Raw genomic sequence first — 9823 nt, forward strand, 5'->3', positions numbered from 1 at the left:
CATTGTTAATCCAGCTCCTGTTATGTGCCAGCCACAATGAAGAAAATATGTATCATATTTATACTCCTGGAGCAGACCATGAGAGAGACAAACATTAAGGCTAACCACACAAATAAATAATTGCAAACTGAGGTAAGTGTGATGAAATAACTACCTGTGCTAAAAGAAGCATGGTTTACTTTGAACAGGTGCCACTATAGTTCTTCCCACATTGTGTTATAATCCGTTGATTTATTTGTCCAAAGTTCCACATCCCATCATATTCATCTTTGTGCCCTCATTCAGAACATGGTGCCTGGCTCACTATAGGTGCTCAGTAAAAATTTTTAAAGAAATAAGTGGATGAATAAGTAAATAGGTATTTGAAGCCCTCGAGAAGCATTTCATTTCATGTGTTTACACACTATAATTGTACAAAATCTAAAAATCTTCAGTTTTAAAGATTTTAGACATCTTTAAAAATTAAAAGAAATCTTTAAATATTAAATTCAAAAATTTTAAATTAATATTAAATTCAAAAATTTAGATCATTGTCTCATATTCCATAACTATAATCTAGTTCTCCCAGGAAAAATTATCTAATTTCTTCTTGTTTGATGTCACATTTAGGAGACATAGCTAATGTACTATTTATAGATAATATATTGTTACTAGGAGGAATTTATTTTTTAGTTTTTTTATAAATTTGGCTTATAAATTGGCATATAAATATACAATTGTAAGATACAAAGCACAGTCCATAAAGGACAAATAAACTGGACTTTATCAAAATTAAGAATGTTTGCTCGTCAAACAAAAGTGTTGAAAGAATGAGAAAAAACCACAGACTGGGAGAAAATATTTGCAAATTATATATCTGACACAGGACTTGCAGCCAGTATATATAGAGAACTCTCAAAATTTAACAATAAGAAAACGATCAACTAAATTTCTTTAATGGACAAAAGATTTGAATAGTTATTCTTCCAAAAAGGATATACAGATGACAAATAGTATAAGACAGCTCAGTATCACTAGTCATTAATGAAATGCTAATTAAAACTACAATGAAATACTACTATATATTTATGTAATGGTTTTAAAAAATTGATAATACCAAATTCTGATGAGGATGCAGAGCAACCTAAACTGTTATACATTGCTGATGGAATGCAAAATGGTACAGCCACTCTAAAAATAGTTTTCACAGCTTTTATAAGTTCAATATACCATTATACATATGGCCCTATTTTGCATTCCTGGGTGTTTACCAAAGTGAAATGAAAGGCTATATTCACACAAAAAGCTCCAAGCAAATATTTATAGCAATTTAATCACTAAAAGTTTTTTTTTTTTTTATGGCCACACCCATGGCAGATGGAAGTTCCCGGTCCAGGGATTGAGTTTGAGCTCCAGCCGCAGCAACACCAGATACTTTAACCCACCGCTCAGAGCAGGGGATTGAATCCGCACCTCTGCGACAACCTGAGCTGCTACAGTCAGATTCTTAAACCACCTGTGCCATGGAAGTAAGTCCTAATCACCAAAATATTTTTTTTGATTTTTTGAAGAAATTAAATTATAGTTGATTTACAATATTGTGCCAATTTCTGCTGTACAGCAAAGTGACCCAGTCATACTATATATGTGTTCTTTTTCTCATATCATTTCCCATCATGTTCTATCCCAAGAGATTGTACACAGTTCCTTGTGCTATACAGTAGTACTTCATTGCCCATCCATTCTAAATGTAATAGTTTGCATCTCCTAACCCCAAAGTCCCAGTCCATCCCACTCCCTCCCCCTTCCCCCTTGGCAATAACAAATCTGTTCCCCATGTCTGTGGGTCGGTTTTGATTCTGCAGATAGACTTGTTTGTGCCATATTTTAGATGCCACGAATAAGTGATAACATATTGCATTTGTCTTTCTCTTTCTGACTTGCTTCACTTACTATGAGAATCTCTAGTTGCATCCATGTTATTGCAAATAGCATTATTTTGTTCTTTTTATGGCTGAGTAGTAGTCCATTTTGTATATGTATCATATCTTCTTAATTCATTCATCTGTTGATAAACATTTAGGTTGTTTCTATGTCTTGGCTATTGTGAATAGTGCTGCTGTGGACATTACAGCTGTATGTATCTTTTTGAATTGTAATTTTGACCAGATATATGCCCAGGAGTGGGATTGCTGGATCATATGGTAGTACTACATTTAGTTTCTTAAGAAACCTCCATGCTGTTCTCCATAGTGGTTTCACCAATTTACATTCCCACCAAGAGTATAGGAGGTTCTCTTTTCTATTTGTTATTTGTAGACTTTTTAATGATGGCCATTCTGACCAGTGTGAAGTAGTACCTCATTGTAGTTTTGATTTGCATTAGCTAATCACTAAAATCTTGGAACAACTCCAAAGTCCCTCAACTTGGGAATAGATTAACAAAATGTAGTACATCCATAGAATGGAATACTCCTCAATAGTGAAAAGATCAATAGGCTGTTGATACAAACAACATTATGTACCCCAATGCACTATGTTAAGTGAACAAAAACAGACTCAAAATCTAAATGTATATACTGGTTGGGAATGGCAGCACAGCAAGATAAAAAGACTTGAGGTTTATTGTGGTGATGGACCTGCAGTTCAAGGTCTGGATGATTTATTTATATAAGGCATTGTTTAAACCATTTTTATTTCAAATTTTCTGTCACACAGTGCTAAAGCTCATTTTACCTAATATAATGAGTGCATAAGTTAATCATTATTGAAAATCCCACTAAACAGTCTTCCTAGAGAAGAAACTATCTTATTTAATGAAATATCACCAATGCCTCACACAATGCCTGTAAACAGAGTGGGTACTCAATAAATACTAGTTAAATGAATGTACAGATAAGAAGGAAGATAAAGTGGGGATTTTACAAGACTATAAAAAAATTTCCCATTCAGATGAGTGTTTTCTCCTTCAAAGTAGCTACTTTGTCACATTACATTTTTCATTCCAGTGATGCTGCTCCTATTTCAAAATATATTCCCTCCCCCTTTCTACTTATTAAAATATTGCCCTTTCTTTAAGTATCCTTAAATAAATTATTCACTTTCTTCTCTCAATGAACAAACAATAAATTTAATATGTCTTAACATTCTACTGATTTTTCAATATTCCAGGTAGTATCTAGTTTATATTTTTTTTCTCTATAACAAATATTAGAAGTTTACATAACAGGCACACAGTAGAAATAAAAATCCAGATTTTATGCAAAGCTTGAGAGATTTTGGCTCAAAAGCCCATCATATTTCCAGATGTATCACTAAAAGTGATTTTCATTTATTGGACACTGATGGTTGACATTAAACTCTTGAAATATCATTAAAATATTTCTACTCTAACCAGTTTGCACAGTCAAGTGACTTTTAAAAAAGTCACTTACTGCTAAGCAGTTATGGAATTTATTATAAGAACTCAATTTTCTCCACCAGTTTTTCTACTAGAAAACAGTAATCTTGACTGCAGCAGAGACCCCTCAGTTGCTTTAAGACATCAATCAGTTTTATACCTGGTAGGAATTTTTGCATAAACACAGATGCCACCCTACATAGAATTGACACTAATTTTTCCCATAAATAGAATTGTCTCCTAATTATACCATCTGATAATGAAAGTTGGAGATTAAGGAGAGAAGTTGTGAGGCAGATATATGTAAGCTAAACAGGATATTATATACTATTATATTCTAATAAAGAATCAATCCAAGAAGGTCTAAAAGTTTCATTGCCTTTATTTTTCCCAGTGTCTATCACTGTACCTGAGATAATCTACTACTGGTTGAATCTTTGCCCCTCTGATCTTACTTCTATAATGAGCCCCCCCTCCAAAAAAAGAGGAGTTCTGCCATGACTCAGTGGCAACGAACCCGACTCATGTCCATGAGGATGAGGGTTCAATCTCTGACCTCACTCAGTGGATTCAGGATACAGCATTGCCCTGAGCTGTGGTGTAAGTAGCAGATGCAGCTCGGATTCCGAGTTGCTATAGCTGGAGGGTAGGCTGGCAGCTGTAGCTCCAATTGGACCCCTAGCCTGGGAACTTCCATATGCCACACCTTTGGCCCTAAAAAGCTAAATACATACATACATACATACATACAATTTCAAGAGGTTGGGTTTCCATCATCTCATCAACTTTTTCCCTCATTCCCATTACTGATGCCTAAAATTCCAAAATCAGAGCAAATTTCCTTAGCCAGATCGCAAAGAGGTTTTTTCTCAAATTGCCTGCTAATTTGAGCCATGGTAGTGGCTGCCTAGACCACTGTACTGACAAGGATCACAAGGTCAATCTGTAGGACTGATTCACAAATCTTTGGTGAAGAAGAGCAATTATAATTTCAATTTTGGACACATAAAGATTGGCGTGGTTGTAGAACATCCAGATAAGTTTTCTCAAGAGGTAGCTGGATATGTGGATCCAAAATTCAAGAGAGACATACATTTTTGAGACAAGTATAAACTTTAAACTCTCTCTAGTCCTCCCTTGTGGTCATAGCAGACATATGTTTGTTCATTCTGAGACCTCACTTGGTCTCAGCACCCTTCCAAGTTCACTATTCCTCTAGTCACCACCAAAAGGTAGTTGCTGGAACAAAAGATGAAAAGCATTTTTATTACACATGGTAGAATTAATCCAGGCTTAGCACTTTGTGGGTTAGTACAACTGGACAGTAGCTACGGAAATTGTTTATGCTAATGAGGGAATTATTCAAGTGACTGACCATGTTGTCTAGGTTGAGTAAAAAAGGGAAAAAAAATGGAGTTAAAATGAATTTTTTCCCTCATCAACCTCAGGAATTGGAACCACCATAATTCCCTGTCCTTGTGTTAACCAGTTCTTGGATCAGGCATACTTTCCTTTCCCTATGTTAAATATTCCTGGGACCCAAAAACAATTGCCCAGCTCTTTGCCCTGGGGAATACTTACTCCTGGAAAATAAAACTGTGAGCATATTAAACTGCTTGCATTTCAGAGCTAACTCCTCATTAAGTGAGTACTTCCAGACTCTCGCCTTGCTATGCCTTCCAAAAGTATTATGTCATAGATTGCCCATTCCAACCAGTCCCTGCTTTTCAAGACTTGCCTAGAAATCCCAGCTCCGACTCTACAAAGTTCATAAATACCTATGGCAATAAAGGTAGGGAACTCAGATGAGAACAGAGGCTATTTATTCAGAATCTGCTATAGCAAGAGATTTCAGCCACCATCACTTGCATTTGGCAGAGACTAAACACAAGCAGAAAAGTGGTGAAGATTTGTAATTAAAAAAAAAAAAGAAAAAAAAAGGATGGTTTCTGGTATGCTCTGATTGGAAGTTGTAATGGAGAAGCTGGAGGTAGGCTAACTAACTAGAAGCAGGGACTGCTATGTTATTGGTTTGAAAAGCATATTTGGCTTTCTCTGGTTAGTCCTGAATTTGGGGTAGGGGTGCAAAATTAGAGGAGCTATCAGTCATTGACCAGTCTTGACCAATTTAGGCCAGTTGCTGCAGAAATTGTGGTTTGGCTTACTGGGCTGGTTGTTACAGAAGCTGTGGATCAGAGCTCTATTGTTATACATGATTTGGCCACTGTGTGTTTGTATGTTCAGTCTTCTATATCCTTCCCTAATTTTCTGATTTTGAGTCTCTACTTAGTCTGTCCAGGAGATGTTGCCCATGTTGCAGCAGAGCTAATAAATTTAGCTTTGCTTGATCTATTGGTATTTCTGTGGTCTTCTGAAGAGTACTATATGCTGGATGCTATATAGCTATTTTCTTCCCCTTTCTCCCAATGAGACTTTACTTCTAACAAGAAAACAGGAATCTCCAATAAGATCATCTAGTTCTCTGGAAACACACCTCTGCCTGTTGCCCTCTGCACAGCGTTTGGCTGTCCAGACTTGGGAGATCCTTGAGTGACATAGACTCCTGGGATCCCAGCAGCCAGTCCTTCCTCTTTGGTGGAAAGCACAAGGCACAGTCTCACAGGTCTAACACAAAAGTACCCCTTTGCTAACATTCTCCAAGACTGGTAGACCGAGCAGATGTAGAGGTGTCCTAGGACTGACACTGTGAAAGTACACAGAGTAATCAAATCAGGAAATGTTAAATTTCCCTGGAATCCCGTCTTCAAAGAATAGCAATGCAAATAGCAATGTGTTTTGCTGACAGAGCAAATTCATTCTTTTACCAAATAGCTATTCAACAAAAGGTACATACTAGAAGCTGAAAAGACAACGATGAGCAAAACAAAAACATAGCTGATACGGTGTCTCATTGAGCTTTCAGTCTAGCAAGGGACAAAGTCATTGATCAAATAATCTAACATGTAAATGTGAAATATGAGAGTGTTAACAGAGGAAACTGGGAGCCTCAGAAGGTTATGCTTGAGGGATTAAACATCCAACTTACTTCTTCAAATAATGTGCCCATGCAGAAGGTATTCATAACAAGACATTAAAAAACTCATCAAAAAATCATTAGTAGATCTCTGCTTCCAGCTAAGATGGAACAGCAGGGACTGAATTTACCCTCCCACTGGAAACAACCAAAAAATGGACAATATCTGTGTGAAACAATGATTTGCAAGATACTGAGCATCAGACAATGAAGAACAGTGATCCTTGAGGGACAGAAAACATTAACCACAAAGTATTCATTTACTTGGCCAGTTTCCTCACTGTTGGGGTTGAGTGGGAACCTATTAACTTCCCCTACTAACTAACAGAACAGAGAGGACTATTAGGGGAAGAACAGAGTGGACTCTGAGGTAATTAGTTAAAATTTGAGGTGTTGATATAAACTTATTTTAAATTTAGATATAGAAAAGTTATGCATATACATGTGTATATGCATGTGTGTATATATATATATGGTTGTGTGTTTGTTTTTATATAAGTACATTGAAGCAGATATTGAAGCAGATGTAAAAGGTATGGATATAAACTTTCCCCTCTAGTTCTGTTCATTGACAGGGACTAGAAGCAATCACATCCTGTACAATAAGCACACCTAACACCAGATCTTGGTTTCTAAATTCCATTCTGCACAGAAGTACACGGGGCACCTTATAAAAATGGCTGATTCCTGGGTTGGGGCATGGAAAGTAGAAAATTGAGCCTGGAACATCCTTCTGTGATAGAGAGTACAGAAAGTCTCAAATAACAAGGAGGACATGTCAAAAGGATACAGGAGCCAGCTTAAAGGGGCTGCCACTGGCCATATCTGGAACAATTGGAACATTAAAATAAATAATAACAGTGAAAGATTATGATCAGTTCAATAAAATGAGAACAATAACAAGTAATAGTATATAACTTATATAATTACATATAAATATATAAATAATAAAATAATAAATAAGAAAGGCAGTTCAAGCCTCCTACTCTCCCACCTTGAACCCACCTTGAACTTGGGCAAGTAATTCTACTTCCCTAAACTTTAATTTCTTCCCCTATAAAATGGTGCCTAAAATTGTGGTTTAGGGGTTAAATGAGACAACAGGTAAGAGAAGAGCTTTGGAAACAAAGTATCTAAGCAGGCGTTATACATTATTCCTAGGACTTGTTTGCAAGAACAGTTTACAGCGGCACCTAAGAATACTACATTAAGAGTGAGTTGCTGCTAGACTACTTCACCGTAATCCTGGTGAGCGAGAAGCCTTACGGTGCGTGCGTGCATGTATGTGTGTGCTCACCGGCGAGCGGGCGGGTGAGGTGGAGGTGAGATTGGAATCGTCATGCTCAAAATGCAGCAATAATATTGAAGAACCGTGAAGCAAAGGTGGTGGCTCTGAAAGCTAAGAGTTAAGAGCAAATGAACATGCAACTGGGAGAGAGTGAACAGCAGGGCCTTTGAGATCTGGCTGTGTGTGATGTCAATGCTCCTATACCCCTGCCACATCTCCAAAGTTCCCATGGGGTGATAGGTCGTCTTGAATTTGCTAATTCTGATGACAGCCAAGGAAGTTAGTTTAAAGTTCTTGGGTACTTTTGTGGGGTGTGTCTTCTCTGCTCTTCCCAGTTCACCAGTTTCTACACTTCTGAGTGATAGGCATGTCTCCGGCTCTAAGCATGGGGTGGGTAATGTTTTTTAGCCAGAGCATCTAGAGCCCCCACGGCAAGAGGGTGGAGAATGAAAGTATGGATAGGGCCACCACAGAACCAGTAACGCCCAGAAAAAACCATTCATCTTTGATGGTTGCATATAAAACTCCCTACTAAAGGATCAGTAGGTAGGTTTGAGAAGCTGGAAATTTCACTACATCAGTCCCTGGCACCATATATGGAAGTACTTTAAGACTTAGACTTTAAACGACAGTGATCCTACGGATATCTTTACCACTCTTTGATACTGCTCACCCCCTGAAGCCCCTTAGGAAGAGGGGGTTCAGTTCATAAAATCCTGGTAGCACCCAGCAAATGTGGGGGCCTTGGCTTTCTGAGCTTGAAGCTCTCTTTGGTTCAGTCATTGCAGGCTCCTGCTAAAGTGTAATTCTCAAAAAGTTAGAAGACTTGACTCCACAGAAGACATAAAATGAATATATGTCAAAGATCTGATTCAATTCATTAGTTAATAGGAGAGAAATAAGATATTAAAAGTAATCCAAAGGGCACTTGAGAAATGGGAGTGTGTGTGTGTGTGTGTTTGTGTACATAATAAAGAAATATTAAGATAAGATTTCTGGATAAAAAACTGCCTCATAAACTATAACTTAAAAATTATCTTTTCCACAGAACACAAATTGTTCATATTTAACCTCAAAAAATCTGTAAGTTAATACAGACCTATAATTCATAATAAACACTAACTGCAATTAAATAGTCCATTTCTCTAATCTTTGGGTGGTCTGGCCCCTGTGTGGCATAGAAAGGATAGGCTGCCCACCTTTCCCCTCATCTCCAAGTTTTAGATAATTTTGGTGCTATTCCCTAAGAGAAGGCGCCATGCAGCAGTGCTGAGAGTCATGGCGAAATGGTGTTCTGATGGTCTGTCTTCCAGCCAGGGAGTTGCCACTGCTTCACCCAAGATGTCAGTACCACTTACCAAGGTAAGGCTGCCTTTTCTCAGAAATAGCACTTCTGGAGTTCCCAGAAGTGGAAATGAATCTGACTAGCATCCATCAGGATGCAGGCCTCACTCAGTGGGTTAAGGATCTGGCGTTGCCATGAGCTGTGGTGTAGGTCGCAGACATGGCTCGAATCCCACATTACTGTGGCTGTGGTGTAGGCCAGCAGCTATAGCTCTGATTTGATCCCTAGCCTGGGAACCTCCATATGCCCCAGGTGCAGCCCTAAAAAGACAAAAAGAAAAAAAAAGAAAAAAAAAGAAAGAAAGAAATAGCACTTTCTTAGGATGAGGGTTTAGTTCAAGTTTTGCCTAAATCTAAGGGGCACATGGGAGTCAAGAAACTTGTGGCTAAATGTGTTTTAAAAATTATGATTTGGGGAGATTCTCATTGTGGCACAGTGGGTTAACAATCTGACTGCAGTGGCTCAGGTTCAGTTTGCTTCAGAAGCATGGGCTTGATAACTCACCCATCACAGTATGTTAAGGATCCAGCATTGCCACAGCTGCAGCCTAGGTCACATGTGCAGCTCAGATCTGATCCCTGGCCTGAGAACTTCCATATGCCAAGGGTGCAACAATTTAAAAAAAAATATGATTTGGAAGAAATACAAAGAAACACAAAAGGGTGCTCACTTCATCCATTTGCCTAAGTTACCAAAGGATTAAGGGAGTATTTCTACAAACTCAAATGAAAACCCTAATGACCTCGAAATGAAGAAACTTAACGAAAAAAGGAGATA

The sequence above is a fragment of the Phacochoerus africanus genome, chromosome 3, assembly GCF_016906955.1.
Source record: "Phacochoerus africanus isolate WHEZ1 chromosome 3, ROS_Pafr_v1, whole genome shotgun sequence".
In the NCBI taxonomy this organism is placed as follows: Eukaryota; Metazoa; Chordata; class Mammalia; order Artiodactyla; family Suidae; genus Phacochoerus; species Phacochoerus africanus.